The 18295-nt window shown below is 43.0% G+C and overlaps 1 long non-coding RNA gene across 1 annotated transcript; it reads left to right on the forward strand.

Annotated features, from left to right (window-relative positions):
• The first annotated feature begins 13847 nt into the window (after window positions 1-13847).
• On the forward strand, window positions 13848-17713 carry LOC135916664 (uncharacterized). The gene is made up of 4 exons (XR_011514228.1): window positions 13848-14009; window positions 15234-15390; window positions 16137-16259; window positions 17417-17713. It is a non-coding gene; the product is annotated as an uncharacterized lncRNA (long non-coding RNA).
• The last annotated feature ends 582 nt before the right edge of the window (window positions 17714-18295 follow it).

The raw sequence follows: 18295 nt of genomic DNA on the forward strand, positions 1-18295 counted from the left end.
AGAGCACAGCCCTACAAAACTACGAACGTCCTTAGTAGACTTCGGAACAGGAAAATTCGTAACGGCGTGAATTTTGTCCGGATCGGGTCGCAAGCCTCTGACGTCTACGAGGTGTCCAAGGACGGCGATTTGGCGACAAGCGAAATGACATTTTGACGAGTTCAACTGGAGACCGGCGCGGCGGAGCACGTCAAGAATCGGTGAAAGACGGTCTAGATGCGTGTCGAATGTTGGCGAATAAACGATGACGTCGTCCAGATAGCACAAACAGGTGGACCACTTGAACCCCTGAAGCAAAGAGTCCATCATTCCTTCGAATGGGGAGGGCGCGTTACAGAGACCGAAAGGCATCACCTTGAACTGTTAAAGGCCGTCAGGGGTAAGAAATTCAGCCTTCTCTCGGTCCATGTCATCGACGGATATCTGCCCGTAGCCGGTTCGTAAGTCGATAGAAGAAAAATAGGTGGCACCGTACAGGCAGTCTAGAGCGTCATCAATACGTGGCAAAGGCTACACGTACTTTTTCTGATTTTGTTCAGGTGGCGATAATCTACACAAAAGCGCCACGTTCCATTCTTTTTCACAAGTTCGTCAGGAGATGCCCAGGGACTACAGGAAGGCTCGATAATGTCCTTTGCAAGCATCTTTTTGACTTCCTGTTGGATAACAGCTCGTTCCGACGCAGAAACACGATATGGACGTCGGTGAATAGGGTTCGCATCGCCAGTATTTATGCGATGGGTTACGACGGACGTTTGACCTTAGGGTCTATTGTCAAAGTAAAAAATGTTGTGATAGCCTTTAAGAACGCGGCAAAGAGCTTCAGCTTGAGCAGGTCTAAGGTCACAGGAAACCATCTTCTTAATGTCGACGTCAGTACCGTGCGATGACGTCACGGTATGGGCTGAGCTGTAACGATCTTCCACTGTGAATGGCTCGACCTCATCATCCTGCAAAGCGCTAGTTATAGCCCAGGAGATCCCATGAGGCAGAACTTGCGTGGTTAGCGCGAAATTGACAAGTGGAAGGCAGGTGCGGTTGCCATAATTTTCAGCACAGTGTGCAGCATGGTAACACCATGTGTAAGCATAACGGCCGGAATTGGTGCGGTCACGTAATTGCCATCAGGTATAGCTGGTGAGCACAAGTCGACGTGTGTCACAGAGTGAGGCGGTAGGCGAATAATATCCATGCAGCTCAGATGGCTTGGAGGTGGGTCCACAGGGACGGCAAGAAGAGGCAAGTTAAGGCGAAGTGAGCCGGCCGAATAGTCAATGAGGCCAGAATGATTGGCAAGAAAATCCAGACCGTGATTGAGTTCGTGAGGGCAATGCTCTATGACGGTGCTGAGAACGACGGTGTGTCTCTCAGCAATGGTGAGTCGGGCAGAACACATGTTAACAATAGCGACAGTCCCTCCGTCAGCGACTTGTACTACTCAGTTCGGGGCAGGCGTCAGAACTTTCTTGAGCCGACGGCGAAGGGCAGCACTCATAATGGACACATGCTCCCCGGTGTCAATCAACGCGCGCACAGGAACATTGTCGACGAGAACGTCCAAAAGATTCTTGTTCGTGGGTAAGGTGAAGCGAGGATTTCGTGCCAATGTCGTCAATGCAGCTTCACCTCCAGAAGCTGCACTGTCTAGCTTTCCGGTCGGGGGTGCGGCGAGTAGGTCGGAGAAGGAGCACGGTGTGACGGGGCCGTTAAGAGACAAAGCCGGCAATATCATTACTAATATGGATAAGATAGTACAAGTGGCTGAGGAGTTCTATAGAGATTTATACGGTACCAGTGCCACCTACGACGATAATGGAAGAGAAAATAGTCTAGAGGAATTCGAAATCCCACAGGTAACGCCGGAAGAAGTAAAGAAAGCCTTGGGAGATATGCAAAGGGGGAAGGCAGCTGGGGAGGATCAGGTAACAGCAGATTTATTGAAGGATGGTGGGCAGATTGTTCTAGAGAAACTGGCCACCCTGTATACGCAATGCCTCATAACGTCGAGCGCACCGGAATCTTGGAAAAACGCTAACATAATCCTAATCCATAAGAAAGGGGACGCCAAAGACTTGAAAAATTATAGACCGATCAGCTTACTGTCCGTTGCCTACAAACTATTTACTAAAGTAATCGCAAATAGAATCAGGAACACCTTAGACTTCTGTCAAGCAAAGGACCAGGCAGGATTCCGTAAAGGCTACTCAACAATAGATCATATTCACACTATCAATCAGGTGATAGAGAAATGTGCGGAATATAACCAACCCCTATATATAGCTTTCATTGATTACGAGAAAGCATTTGATTCTGTCGAAACCTCAGCAGTCATGGAGGCATTACGGAAGCAGGGTGTCAATGAGCCATATGTAAAAATACTGAAAAATATCTATAGCGGCTCCACAGCCACCGTAGTCCTCCATAAAGAAAGCAACAAAACCCCAATAAAGAAAGGCGTCAGGCAGGGAGATACGATATCTCCAATGCTATTCACAGCGTGTTTACAGGAGGTATTCAGAGACCTGGATTGGGAAGAAATGGGGATAAAAGTTAATGGAGAATACCTTAGTAACTTGCGATTCGCTGATGATATTGCCTTGCTTAGTAACTCAGGGGACCAACTGCCATGCATGCTCACTGACCTGGAGAGGCAAAGCAGAAGAGTGGGTCTAAAAATTAATCTGCAGAAAACTAAAGTAATGTTTAACAGTCTCGGAAGAGAACAGCAGTTTACAATAGGCAGCGAGGCACTGGAAGTCGTAAGGGAATACTTCTACTTAGGGCAGGTAGTGACTGCGGATCCGGATCGTGACACTGAAATAATCAGAAGAATAAGAATGGGCTGGGGTGCGTTTGGCAGGCATTCTCAGATCATGAACAGCAGGTTGCCATTATCCCTCAAGGGAAAAGTGTATAATAGCTGTGTCTTACCGGTACTCACCTACGGGGCAGAAACCTGGAGGCTTAGGAAAAGGGTTCTACTCAAACTGAGGACGACGCAACGAGCTATGGAAAGAAGAATGATAGGTGTAACGTTAAGGGATAAGAAAAGAGCAGATTGGGTGAGGGAACAAACGCGAGTTAATGACATCTTAGTTGAAATCAAGAAAAAGAAATGGGCATGGGCAGGACATGTAATGAGGAGGGAAGATAACCGATGGTCATTAAGGGTTACGGACTGGATTCCAAGGGAAGGTAAGCGTAGCAGGGGACGGCAGAAAGTTAGGTGGGCGGATGAGATTAAGAAATTTGCAGGGACGGCATGGCCACAATTAGTACATGACCGGGTTTGTTGGAGAAGTATGGGAGAGGCCTTTGCCCTGCAGTGGGCGTAACCAGGCTGATGATGTGACAGGGGCCAGCGAGATTGGCGGCGGGAGGGAGAAGGCATGCGGAAGTAGCGGGGTCGTGTCAAAGGTGTCGCAGGGTCAGAGGATGGAGCGGGCATAGAAGGGACGAAGGAAAAGGATGCGCTAGAGGGGCGAGGGGGGTAATCAGGATAACAGCGCGTCAGAGAAGTCCAGCGGCTGCGGCAGCGGCGAGCGACATGTCCAATGCGTCGGCAGTTAAAACAGGTCGGCTTGTCGTCTACGGTTCGCCATTTGGAGGGCTTGCGCTGTCCATAAGAAGAGTAAGAAGAGCGCAGTGGGGACGTGCGTGGAGACAAAGGTTCTGAGCGTACGGAACGAATAGATTGTAGGCCGACGTTGGACAACTCTTGACGGACGACGGCCTGGATCAAGGAGATTGTGACCGGAGAATGATCAGGTAACGGGAATGAAAGGGCCGCCGGTTGTGCCGCTTCGACCTCACGACGAATGATGCGGGTCAAGTTGTCACATCGCGACGGCTGGTGGAAGAGGTCGTCACAGGATGACGTGGCAGCTGTGTTTAGAAGTCGCGTGATGTGCTGAGATACCCGGCGGCTTTTAGCATGCTCGAGACGGCGACACTCCTTGAGGATGGCATCGATGCCGGTACATTCGTAAACACCAGTATATTGAAGGCATCGTCAGTAATGCCTTTGAGGACGTGATTAACCTTATCGTCCTCAGTCATGTTCGGGTCAGCCTTGGCACAAAGGGCCAAGACGTCAAGAATGTACGACACGTAGGACTCGGTCGACGTCTGTACACGTGTGGCAAGGGCCTTCTTGGTATTGACTTGTCGACCAAACGGATTGCCAAAAAGGTCGCGTAGCTTGTCTTTGAAGAGTTCCCAGCTCGAGATCTCCTCTTCGTGAGTCTGGGACCACGCCAATGGGGCTCCGTCGACGTTGGAAAGTACGTTGGCAAGCATAATAGTCGGATCCCAACTGTGACTGGTGCTGACACGTTCGTATAAGCAGAGCCAGTCGTCAACATCAGGACTGCCGACTCCGTTGAAAACACGAGGATCCCGAGGTGGGGAAACGGCGACGTAGGTCGGGGCTGCAGGCGGAGACGCTTGTGCAGATGAAGTGCCACCAGCAGGAGCCGAAATTGCATTGTCGCCGCTGTGACCGCTGCGAAGCTCCCAGACGGGTACGGGGAACGTCCACCTCGACCAAATTAATGTTACGTGAAGCTGAAGCCGAATACGATTTACAGTTTATTTACAGGGAAGCTCACGGAGGCCAAAAGGGCGACGCTATATCAAGCCGGAACACAGGTCGTCTTCAATATATATATATATATATATATATATATATATATATATATATATATATATATATATATATATATATATATATATATATATATATATATATATATATACAATGTAAACATTTTCTTTGTACAATTCTCGATGACAGCGCATGCGCCATAACGTTCCTGGTGGTTTGTCTCTGAACTATAGTGCCTAGAATATACTGGCTAGTGTGCCGTCCGCGGACTCTCGGGTGGCACCAAATGCAATGAATGCCGGCGGCTGCCACTAGGGGCGCTGCAGTGCAGGTGGGTGCCGCGGCACCATCCGGTCTTCGTAGCCCGCCGTGTTTCCACAGCATCGGCAAGCGGGCTGCTGCGCTTTTTGTTTTTATTATGCTGTAGCAGCAGCACAGTTCAAATGTGGGCAGCTGATTTATAAATCAGGGTTTGTTTTGATTACAACAGGCTTCTCTAGCGCTTGTCGCTTGCGTGAAAAGCGTGTGCTAGCTCAGCTGGGCTTCGAGCGGGAACCTGATGTGTTTCTATGCTGGCGAAGAGAAAACGTAATTTCTAAGGCAAATGCCTTGATCTGCATGTTCCAAGGCCGTGTTGCGAGGTACAGAACATATCACACGATCCAAGGAAGGCCAGAAAGGAACCAAAGCATGTCAAGCCGTGTATAGGACATGCTAAATGATTAGCAAATTTAATTATTCATTGTAGTGACTGAATTAAGGGGGATAAGGCTCAATGAGAGGGATTAAGGTGTATTAATTAAGGAAGATTAGAGTGAATTAGGGTAGGCTTCACAAGGCGTTCGCCTTCGTGTCTCTTCGGCGATAGCTAAGGACACTTGTTTTTTATTCTAGCCATGATGGCAGCGTAATTTTTTTAAGGGTAAGTTTTAGGTTGCATTTTTCATTCTAATAAAGTAAAGGAATTCTAAGGTTACATTACTGTTCTATTGATGTTATATTAATGCATAACCGTTGAAAACCGCTGTAACAGATCATCTATTGAAATGACTTGAATTTCACCCCAGACAACACAAAACATCCTCAGGATGTCCTCAAATGGTCAAAATGTCCTCATCACGTAGCGGACGAACTGAGGACATCCCTAGCACGACCTGGTATCTTGTTCCAGAAAATGTACCTTATAGAACATCCTCAGGAAGTCCCGAAAAGAGCCTACATTTTTATCCCGAAAATGTGCGAGATAGGACGTCCTCTGGAAGTCCTGAAAAGAGCCTACATTTTTATCCCGAAAATGTGCGTGATAGGACGTCCTTTGGAAGTCCTGAAAAGAGCCTACATTATTAACCAGAAAATTATAAATGAATTATATATATATAGCATATTCATTGTCAATTAGCGATAGTGACAGAAGTTCACGTGCCTGCGGCAACGAACGATATGTATGCTAACCATTGTATCTATGCCATGAAATGTGCATGCCGGCATAAATGTCTTGGAATTCAGAATAGGGCAATTGAATAAATCTTTAATTAACAATATATATATATATATATATATATATATATATATATATATATATATATATATATATATATATATATATATATATATATATATATATATATATATATATATATATATATATATATATATATATATAAGCGTATATCTGATATAGATGGTGTCTGTAGCCTCTAGACGTGCGCTAGGCAGGTGCAGGTGGAACATCCATCCGCCCTTGCTGCTTGGTCGCTGTGTGGAAAATGGCGAACTGCACCTCTCTTTTGATGCTGTAGGCATTCTTCGGCTAAGCTTCCCCTGAAATCTGCCTATCCGTTCGTCTTTAACACATATCTACGCGCTCCGTAGGAATACATGGGGTAACGTAACGCGCCATACGTGGGCTGAACCCGGTGTTAGCGCAATACCAGGCCGACCAAGGCAGCGGAGGTGAGTGACCGATTTCGGTGGTAGTGCAATACCTCGAAAACCCACAGTTTAGCTGCAGCAGGCTTAAACCTATGCAAATTTCCAAGGCAAGAATGCTGAAACTTATACTAAAATATAGGTAGCAATTAAGCTTGATTGGACGCCCCAGAAAAAGACTGATCCCACGCCTTCATAACCGCTATGCCACTGTTCCCCCACGAGGCTGCAAATAGTTCGTACTTCAAACTTTCCCTGTTACCTAAATGAGATGGTAATCAAAAAAAACTAAATTATAAACGCGTAATTTTGGACGTTTTCACTCGTATGCTATAGTGGAATGGTGAAAACCAAATTTTTTATTGAGCTGAAATAAAACGCATGCTTCGCAGTAACTATTTATTGTCAAGTTTAAGCCGGCAGTGAAATCTCATGAGTAAAACGGGGTCAGCAGTAAAATGAACTGTACTGCAGACTTTTGAGGATTGAAATGCTCAGACTTCATATACTTTGTTCATTTCTGTTGCACACCTTATCGCTTCCTCCGATGAAAAGCCTCTTCAAGAACAGCAGACGCTCTGGAGGTATTAAGCACGACGCCATTTTGAAAAGGTGACATTGGCAGGCGGAGTAACACAACCCCGCGCGAGCCGTACGTGTGTTCGTTGCCAACTGCTGTTTTTTTTTTAAAGTTATATATACCATACAAATTTCTCAGGGGAGTTTCTCTTACGTTTTTTCGCTCCCAAACATCCTTTTTCTCATATTTTTTTAGGCTGTGCTTCAGTGGCTTGCTTGCACGAAGAACCGGTACACATGGCGCAGACTAGTGCGGGCTCTCAACAAAAGGGAATCTCGGAGGGTTCCGGCACTTGTTGTGCATAAAAACAAGGCCTTTGAGATTGACTAATGCTGGCAACGTTGTGCATGCAACAAAGTCAAGTCACGTCCAAGCCGAAGGCCAGTCAGCCGTCAGCGTTTCGCGCGTTTTCTGTATTTACCAACGCTCTGGTATTTACCGCAGCAGAGTTTGCAGCGACCTCCGTTGTGGTATTTTGTTCCTCGGAGGCATGCCCTCGGAATCGGAAAAAGGAGGTGAGTGCATTTTATTTGTTAGTGAAATAAAAACCTTAAGTGGAGTAGTTTGTTGCGGTATTCTAGAGGCGACTACTTGTTCACGCTTAGCGCCAAGTACTGTACCCTTGTGCACCATGTCGGCGAGTGACCGATGGTTTCGCCGCTTGAGGAACCGAAGAGTAGATGAATTCTTTATGATCTTAAATCCATCGCAAACTGGAACTAATAGCGAGCAGAATAATGTGCACCCATCTGGCTCTGGAGAGAGCAGTTGGCGCAATCAACTTGACGCTGCTAGTGGGAGCTTATTGTTCAGCGATGTTGCATCGGAATCCGACCAACGTGAGCGGCCCAGCATCGAGCACGACGCCGTGTTCTGCAGCAGTAGTTCGGATTCTGAGTGCCTACAGGAGCAAATGAAGCAAACGAATGTGCATCAAGAAGAGCAACCTGAGGTAGACGATGTGGCGCCGTTAAGCGACCAATTACAAGCATGGGCCATTCAGTACGGCTGTTCCCACAGCTCAGTTACTGCCCTTTTGAGAATCTTGCGTGGTCATGAATGTTTTTCTTGTCTTCCACGATCAGCAAGAACGCTGCTAGAAACGTCCAGAAAGTCATTAAACATAGTCAACATAGCTGGAGGGCGGTACTGCCACTTTGGTATCATGCAACCTCTTCGTGAACTGCTAGATATAGCAAAGGATGTACCATTGGAGCTTGCTCTCAATTTTCACGTTGATGGGCTCCCTCTGGCAAAGAGCTCGAGAAAACAATTTTGGACAATACTTTGTCATGTAAAGAAAATCGAATCTCATGACCCTTTTGTTGTGGGTGTCTTCTTTGGCGAAAAAAAAAACAGATGATGCAAATGAGTTTCTCCGTCAGTTTGTTGATGAAGTTAAGGAAATCATTAGCTCTGGCATCTGTTTTGGTGCACAGGTTATACCTATCAGAATAAATGCCATCATCTGCGATGCACCTGCACGAGCATTTATCCTGAGTGTAAAAAACCACACTGGGTACTACAGCTGTACAAAATGCACTGTGAAAAGCCTCTACAGTGAAGGGAGAGTGTGCTTTCCGGCAAAAAGTGGGAATCTGCGCACTAACACCACATTTCGAGGCCAATTTCAAGAGCAACACCATGTTGGCAATACAGTTCTTGAGGAGTTGCCACTTGACTTGGTCAAAGACGTGCCACTGGATTATATGCATCTTGTGTGTCTAGGAGTCATGCGAAAACTGCTTCTGTTGTGGTTTCAAGGTCCCAAGCAGATTAGACAAGGGGCTTCTGCACAAAATCGCATTTCAGCCAAGCAAACAGAGCTTTCTCTTTTTGTACCATCTGACTTCAATCGACGTCCAAGAGGTCTGCATGACATAGATCGCTGGAAAGCAACAGAATTCAGGTTTTTTTTGTTCTATAGTGGGCCACTGGTGTTCTCTGTAGTGCCACAAGGGATGTATGAAAACTTTCTGTGTCTTCATGTAGCAATAACCATACTTGCATCACAAAGCGCAGTAGCTGCCGAGCTTGACTATGCTGAGGAGCTTTTGAAGTTATTTGTGAGAGGCTTTGCAGAAATATATGGGCAGCACCGTGTATCCCATAATGTACATGGGCTATGCCACCTTGCAGATGATGTAAGACATTTGGGGCCACTGGACTCATGGAGTGCATTTCCATTTGAGAGCCACATGGGCACCATCAAGAAGCTTCTGAGAAAGCCGCAGCACCCACTGGAGCAACTGTCAAACAGAATTGCTGAAACAAAGAAGCTTCAGTGCAGAAAAAAAATGACTGTAAGCAGTTCCCCTCTGCTCACTGTACAACATCAAGATGGGCCTCTTGTGCCTCTTTGCCAAGGGCCACAGTTCAAAAAAGTGACGTTTCCAGAAGGAATTGTCTTAGACACTAGTAGGAGGAATAACTGCTGCAAGCTCCTTGATGGAAGTGTAGTTGTGGTGGAGAACTTTGCCCATAATGCACAAGGTATGCCATACATAATTGGAAGGAAGTTCCTGAAGAAAGATGACGTATATTTGACACCCTGTCCCTCATCAGCACTGGGAATATTGATTGTGTCCAAGCCTTCCTTGCTGCGGTGTTGGCCTCTGACATGGGTCTCGGAAAAATGCATGCGAGTTCCATTCAAAAAGAAGTTGGTTGTATTTCCTCTTGTGCATCTGAAGATGTAAATGATGAAGAAACTCCTGTATGTAGAATTGTACAATACGTATATTGTTTTTCTTTAAGGTGATCAATATGCAGTCGTCAAGTTTCCAGAGGAAGGCAACTCTGTGGCTCTTGTACATACCAAGTGGCTGCATGGCGATGTCTGCTTGTGGCCACAGGATTCCAAGAATGTTTCGTATTTAGCCAAATGTGGAGCCTCTCCATCCTCCAACTGGCAAGTCGTGCCATGTGTGCCCATAGACACATTCAGTAAGTTTTATATTTCTCTTCTAATTCTTTTGTAGCATGTCTCATAACATAGTAATCATGTTCATTTTGGCAATGTGCTTGAAATTGCAGTGTGTGCACACATCTCTGAACTAAAAAGTAACTTTAGAAAGACCTTCTTTGGTGGCACAACTGTAGATTTTACATGCTTACTAGGTGACAATCACTTTTTCATTCAGAAATGAAAGCTCATATACGCACTGGCGCAACAATTTCTTTAAGGCTGCATGGTAACTCTAGATCTCGTAACATTATTAGAAAACTTATCTAAAATTACATTCAGTTGAAGAATTGAGGCAATGCTTGAATTTATGCTCATTATTATTTTTCACTTTCCGTAGGAACATATGATGCAGCGCGACAAAAGCTCAAGCAAGCTGAAGATGGGTCAGACTTGGGGAGTGAAGTAGACCTGGGACGGGGCAAAAGAAAAAAGCAACGAAGAGCCCTTAGCTCAAGTCCGCAAAGTGTGCAGCGACTACCACTTCCACCGCCCTCTATGATGAAAAGTATGTTTACTATTTGTTTTTCACACTAGCAAGCTTTGTTCACTATATTCCTCGTATTAATTTTTCTATGCCACATAATTTTTCCCATTAATATGCTAAGTAGGCCTGCACCTTCAAAGAAAACACATGTGGGTTTCCCTGGCAGGTGGGCAGTGACCTGCCATTTTGCAAATTCACCTCTACATTGTAAATTTTTATACAGCTCTGTAAAATGAAGCTCTCTGCTTTCACTAGAAACTGGCGACATCTGAGCTTTGAAATCACATTGCATGTGGTTGGTACACTAAGGAATTGTAGCTTGTTTCTTGAATCCTTTCAATGTCGTTTTTTCAATTTTAGAAGCACAGAAGAGGGATGGGAGACGTACATATTCACAAGCAGTCATCACATGCATCAACATCTAGGGCTAATGATCCCAATGTTTGCAGTAAGTCTGTGCCTTTTGATAATATAAGGAACGCATGTTAAGAATGCTGTCATTGCAAAAAATTGAATATTGAGAAGGAACTGCTCCAAGATGATGTCTGGCAATGGCACAATAATCTTTACAAATCTACTGGTAGCATAGCATGTTATAGAAAAACAGTCAGCATAGGATGGAGCATATAAATAATTGACAGGGCATGTTTCCACTATGGCTTGTACCTGAAGCTGTTGCAAAAGTGGAACATAAAGCAGTTTCTAATGGCATTTTAACGGCCGTGCATTTTGATGTACAAAGTAAAATTGAGACAAGATTGACTGAGGATTGTCAACCAGTGTCTTATTTCTGGACACTGACTTTTTTTTGGTTTACAAGAGCCCTTTGCTTTGGCACTTCCAGTTTCTTTAGAACACTAAAACCTATTATAGTCAGTGCTAGAGACAACCCGTCATGGTAGCTCAGTGGCTGTAGCATTGTGCTGCTCAGCACGAGGTCACAGGTTTCACCCTGGCTTCGGTGGCTTTCTGGTGCATCATAGGAGCACCATGTTGTCAACATTAACTTCGAATCCCTCGCTACGGTGTGCTCCAAAACCACGTCACAGATGTGGCATGCAAAACCCCAGTGACATTTTTTTTAGTCTTAGACACAAGCTCTTGTACTTTGTGTACTTTCTTGATGATGGTCGAATAAGTTATCTTTACTGATTTTCCTTATGATTTGCTTGCTACATTATTTGATGCTTGTCAGTCATTTACATGAGTCGGTTTGTTTCCTCTCCTTTTTTTAGGTGATCAAGGCGCAGTGCAATGTGCACAAATGTGTGCTAGCGAGACTTCAGAATCTGAGGGTGAGGCTGAGTCTGGAGGTGAACAAGATGCAATGCAAGAATCATCAGGCATTAAAAGATCGTTCACAGCTCACTCTTTGATGAAAAGTATGTAATCTAGCATTGTCTGTTTTCTTTCTTACAGAACCTCTTGAAGTTGTAGCCAAAATGTGTAAAACGTTGTCTTGTAACACACCTGGCTTCCTTTCACAAGCACTGCTCAGCAGTAACACACCCTAAAGGCCTGCTGGTGAACATGATTATGTATTTTTCTTTTTTTTTCGTGCGAAGGAGCAAGCCAAATGGGAAATACATAGTGCAACAATGAGAAGTGGCATTCAAGTCAGTCTGTTGCACCTATTTCAGATGATGGTAAGCATTTAAGAATTCATATTAAGCCAGAGGTTTCATGCGTTAGAGGATTGAGTAATCTTCCAAGTTGTCTAGAGTCATGCATTCAGAGTGAACGGAGCAAATTGTAAGCAAGACAGTGATGCAAACCATGGTCTAGATGCTCTAGGAAGGCCCTGCACAACCTTTAAGGAAACTTGAGCTACATCAATAGATTATTTTTCTAGATGTTCATCATTGCTTTCCATGTGTAAATATATGAATTTGTTGCTTAGAAATTTTGTCCACTTTAGATGGACTATTAGGTTTAATAAACAGAACTGTGATATCATTTTTTATTTCTGAGTTACAAAAAACATCATAGTTTCATTTCTGAGAATTTGCGTTTTTTGCCAATTTTTATTTAACAAATTGACGACAAATAAAAATTCGCAACAGTCACTAGATCCTTTTTCTTTTCGATGTAACAAACCTCATCAAATATGGTGCAGTGGTTTCCGAGAAAATCGATTTCTCCTTTCCCAGGTATTTAGATAGGAGCCTTCGAGCTAAGCTTCCTCTTAAGGGAGCTAGTTGCTCTTTGGGGCTCGGATTAATGTTACTATGGCCTAGAGCACCATTTGTGTACTCCGTTAACTTGTTGACTGCTGCTTATTGACTAGTGTATGAACGTCAACATATTTTGTTTGATGCAATAAAGTCGCAATGTAGACCAGATGCCCAAGCAGAAAGTTTGCTCCCTTTTGGTTTACTTTGGGCAGAGGAGCTGTTCAATAACCAGAAATGTTTTGGACTGCATTGTGTGCAGTAATGGTAGTATTGCACAGCACACTTTCCATCATTACCGAATTTCTTGGTTGTGATTGGCTCTTGTGATTGGCTCCTTCCTGCAATATTGCAGGAGGGAGTCAATTGTGGTTGAGAATTTCTATCAGGATCGGGCTCAAGTCATAATGAAAAGTGGCCGTGTGACACCGATGCAACATCAGAGCCTTTCCTCATTTTTCATGATGTTAACACGAAACATGATTGGCACTGCGACTTTAACAATACAGTACCACCTCTTTTTACATATGCTGCCATTATAATTGGTAGCACGGCAATTCCTGATTGAAATATTTGCTGCATTTCAGTAAGGAAAATGGTTTGGCAAATTTAATCGGATTTTCCTATGAAAAAAACTTGCCTGTGCTACCTTTTGACACTGTTTTTCGCATAGCTTATAGCTGTAGTGCCACCACTGTGCGGGTTTTGACAAAAAGTGGACAGAATGCTTGGCAGAGCAATGTTTTTGGGTTCCCAGAGCCCAACCAATGAACTCAATATAGCAAAGGGGCACTAAAGACGCTTATTAAATTCTATTTTTTTATTGATGCTCTTTTAATAGCAAAACAACCACTCTTGTGGGCTTGGCAAGAATGAAGGATGGGTGACTATACTGTGCTGAAGTTCCACACCAGTCAACTGATTTTGACAGTTGGCTACAAGCTAGTTCTTTGTTTATCAATGAAGGACTGCATCACACTAAACAAACCAAACGAAACCTGACAACTGCATGAATATTAACTGATCAGCCAGAGTGTCCTCACACATTTTCTTCGTGAATTTCAGGCATTAAGCAGGTCAACAGGCTTCTACAAACGGTTATCTTGAGAGTCGAGCACCTGGGAAGCCAACTAGACGTAATAAAAGCAAAGCTTTGTGACCAACAACTGCAGCCTGAAGCAGATTTGTTAGAAAAACCATTTTGTGACATCACGGAGTTCGAACTGTTTCATCAAGGCCTCTCAGAAAGTGATGCAATGAAGTCAAAGTTGGTAAGTGTTTTTAGTGGAGTATTGTTATACACGAATTTGATAAGCGTGAGGTTGACTGACATATCTCACGGTAAACTTTTCCAGGTTTCTATGTATGAAATAAGCAAGTATCCTTGCTTGTATATGTAGAAGGTTTTATGTGCGCTGCATTTCTTAATTCCAGGTAGAAAAACGTTTTTTTTTTCTTCATGTACTCAAAGGCCCTTTTACAGGCATTACATAGGGGGTTACATATTACATAACATCACGGGGAATAAATATTGAAAATATACAAGCGTGAAATGTACCTGGCGTTTTGCACTTAAAAAACAAAATGTAATGTATAATAGCCATATCTTAAGGGACTAATTTTGTGAACAGTGTACTTGTATATTCCTCAGATCCAACATAACACAGTACTTTTCAAAGTCAGTATTTATGTCAACTGGTCTTTTGCAAACCTGAAAATGGTTGTTTCCTTGAACAGATAGTGTGAGCAATTACTCATATCAGCAACTCGTGTGCGTGGACAATGAGCCCTTTTCTACAGTTTTCTAGTGGCATTACCACTAGAAAGCTTCTACATGCCACTATGTATTTGCATGACTACATATCTAGTGGCATTTAAAATGTACTGCACATTCATAATTTTTGTCATTGATGGTACAGCAGTACATAATGTACAAAGTTTCAATCGTCTGAAAAGCTGGTTGCTACAAAAGGATTACACGCTTGACATATGCTGCCACCTGCACTCGGTTTTCCATTACACCAAATATATTAGCCTATCACTTCCGGTTTATTTATGAGAAGGATGAAAGTTGTCCATGGGTGTGGACAGTCAGACTGAAAAGGGTATAGCAATGATGTTAAAGGTTTTTGCAGTGCCATTGTAGTGCTTAAGTGCATAAATGAAATAAAACAAGACTACTACTTTGCCTGTCATTTGGAATTGCATTGAACTTTTTTGTGAGATACTAAGCGCTGACCTCTGAGGTATAAAACACCGATGAAAACATAGTGCCATGCTAGAAACTTGTAGCATGTTTGGTATAAGATGTAAATCTTGTTTAGAATTCTTTATGCTTTACAATCTGCAATCATGTTTTATTGAACCTTGCACTGCAGCCTGAAACTCGCTTTCACTCAGTGGGTGGCTTGAAAATTCACCTGCTATAAAAAATTGCTTAGTGTTCTTTGAAATGTTGGTATTCCTGTAATGGTATAAAACCTTGTAAATTCCAGGTACGGGAACTCGCTGCCTTAGGAGGAAGAAATGTTAGTTTGTCTACGCGTCGCATTCTTGAAGCCCTGATGACCCAGGAAGTGGCTGTTCAATATAGTTGGCTCGGACAAAAAGGAAAGAAGTTCTTGTCGTTGACAACCTGCGACTTGATATATAGTAAGTACACTTCAGTATCCTGTTTCTGCTTTTGGCAAATTTCTTCCCCTTCACCCTGCAGGGAAATGGACTTCTAGCGTTAAACTACACACATAATGTAGCTATCAGCAGGTTGCTGTGGTGCACCAGGATAGTTTTCTAAGGCCCTTCAACGCCTTACACCTTTAAGGAGTACTTCTGCTATTGACTTATAATCATTTTTTAATTTTGTCTCGACAAGAACTGCGTGTGCACATTGCCTGAATACCAAATAAGCTCACATTAAAGAGAGCATGTGTACGATTGAGCCACTTTCTGTGAAGAACCACATAGGTGCATCATGCGTAATATAAATTAAACAAGTGCTACCTGTTGGCTGATAATATAATCAGGAGGGCTACACTGGGTGCACACAACACCTTCAAAGGCCATGTGTGGTTTCTAGCCACATGTCTGAAACATGCAAGTTGTGAAGTTTGAATCTTTCTCCACTATTAAGCCGACACTATTTGCTCTTGCTATATAAAATATTTCATCACTGGCCTGCTCATAAACCTTTGCCTCCCATCATGGCCAGATAAGTAACATAACTGAATTAAATGTATATTCTGGAATATTTTTTATTGACAGCTAATATACAGCATTAAATTGTGTGAACTAAACTGCAAGCCACTCATCTTTTGTTACCCTTTCTGTTACGACCCTGCTCTCTTTTATGCCATGACTGACTGTCAAGATAACTACAGAGCATCTCCTTATTGTTGCAGAAAGTGTTAAGTGCACATTTGAAACTGTAAAAAGAAGTGAAATTGAGGACGTTGTAAAAACGTGGCTCAGACACGCTGGGGAGAAGCTTAGAAAGAATAACAAACAGTCTGAAAAAGTCACAGGTGAGTATTTCTTCTGATAGGTTCTCGTAATTATTAAATTTAGGTTTCCACCTAATAACATTTAACTATTAAATATAATTCAAAGGTTTTCCTGCAGCTGATCTGATAAGTGCTTAAAAATACAATCTGAAACATGATTATGTTGGGCAGTTTAACATTATTTAGTGGGATAAGCATCCAGGCTACAGGTTTTTTTATGCTGGTACTCTTCTGTTTGCATGAAGTGTCCACTTGCCGTATTTATTCGAGGAGAAGGCAGGGCATTTTTTCTGAAATCGTCAGTCTAGAAGTTACCCCTTACCTTATATGCGACGCTGATAGATTAAGTGACTTATTCAATATGGCGGTAGCGGTGCCACATCTCTGGTGATCCTAATTTTAGACATCAGCGAGAGGTGTAGCAACTAATAAGCTTTGGCAGGTGAGCCAGTATGGTATTCTGTGTGTACATTCCATACTTAGTATTTGAAAATAAAATTTAATAATGAAGATGAAGTGTGGGTTTACGTGAATTTCTCCTTCAAATGTGGCTTCTGTGGCAGCACGCACCACACTGCTAGGATACTACACCATAAGGCAACATCCGCATATAATCCCAACTGGTCATTCAGTTTATTCTGCTAACTTTCACCGCCGACACCTCAGGAGTAAGATGAGGCGCTGGGCTTTTTGGTATTTCTAGCGAATGCCGATGGGTCTCAATAATTCGTCGGCTACTGTATGTCACCTTATATTATTGTTCATACTAGTTTTTTTTCTTGGGTGCCCCAACTGCACCCTCACCTTATAATCAAATAAGTATAGTATATGCTTAGAACTACAGAAAGTTGAACTAGTTAGTTTGGTAGGGGTTCGTTGTGACAGAAGGTAAGGCATAGACATGAACACACAAGAAGAGAACCAGAAAACTCAAACGGCACTTGTGTTGTCTGGTTCTCGTGTTTTGTATCTCCACGCCTTACCTTCTCTCACGAAGGTATATGCCTTTACTTCCTCCTCATTGAGAGTTAATTTCTGAAATCTCCCTTTTAATTGAAGAGTACACCTTGAATTGCCAAGTTAAGTTACTGGCATGTCTTTTCACTTGCTTCCCTTGTTTCTCTTGTAAAAGTAAGTCAGAGACGCTGAATCTGTGATTCATTGTGTGTCTTTTCTAGAGCTGCTGGAGTGACAACGCAGGCCTCACTGAAGTGCAGCATGTTTCAACCACAGCACGGGGACTTTTTTTCCACATTTTGCTGTTTTAATGATAATTTCGTCATTATAATACTCATTTTTACTTTTCCTAATATTTAAAGATTGTATTTTAATTCCTCATTTTCTAGTCATTTTTAGTCAGTTACAGTTTATTACTCATTTTTGCATTGCTGTAGCAGGAAGACAATTTTTTCGCGCATTAAGAGTGATGCCTTATGTATTCATGTTTTTTATAATAAATTTTATATTTAAGCTTTTGCGAGCCTTTCTTTTTGCAAAAAGAAGTATGTTACGCATTGCGTTGTGATGTGTACATGAGATATTTGAAGCGTAGATCAGCAGTGATATTTACACGAATGATTCCATGGTACAACACCACCATATAATCACATTCATGGATTCTTTAGAAGTGGACGTGAGCACGTCTTGGAAACATGCCTTAGTGGTCCGGAGATGGTCCTGGCAGAATGTCAAAAGAATGTTCACAGTATGCGATTTGGGGAAAGAAATAGATTTGGGTCGGCAGTGACATTTACACATGTAATTCCATTGTACAGTACCAGTATGTAATCACATTCACGGCTTATTTAAATGTGCATAGGCACATCCTGGAAAGGTACTGGAATGGTCCAGAGATGATCCTGGCATTATGTCCAAAGAATGTTCACAGTATGTTCTTTGGACGGACAAATGGATCCAAGTAGGATCAGTTGAGGACATTTTAGGATGGCCTGAGGATGTTCAAATATCCGCAATTCCACATCCTGCGGACAACCTCAGGATGTCTTTGCGTTGTCTGGGACTGTACTTTCTTTTTATTTTATTTGCTTCTATTACTG

This window comes from Dermacentor albipictus, chromosome 4, assembly GCF_038994185.2.
Source record: "Dermacentor albipictus isolate Rhodes 1998 colony chromosome 4, USDA_Dalb.pri_finalv2, whole genome shotgun sequence".
NCBI classification, from domain to species: domain Eukaryota; kingdom Metazoa; phylum Arthropoda; class Arachnida; order Ixodida; family Ixodidae; genus Dermacentor; species Dermacentor albipictus.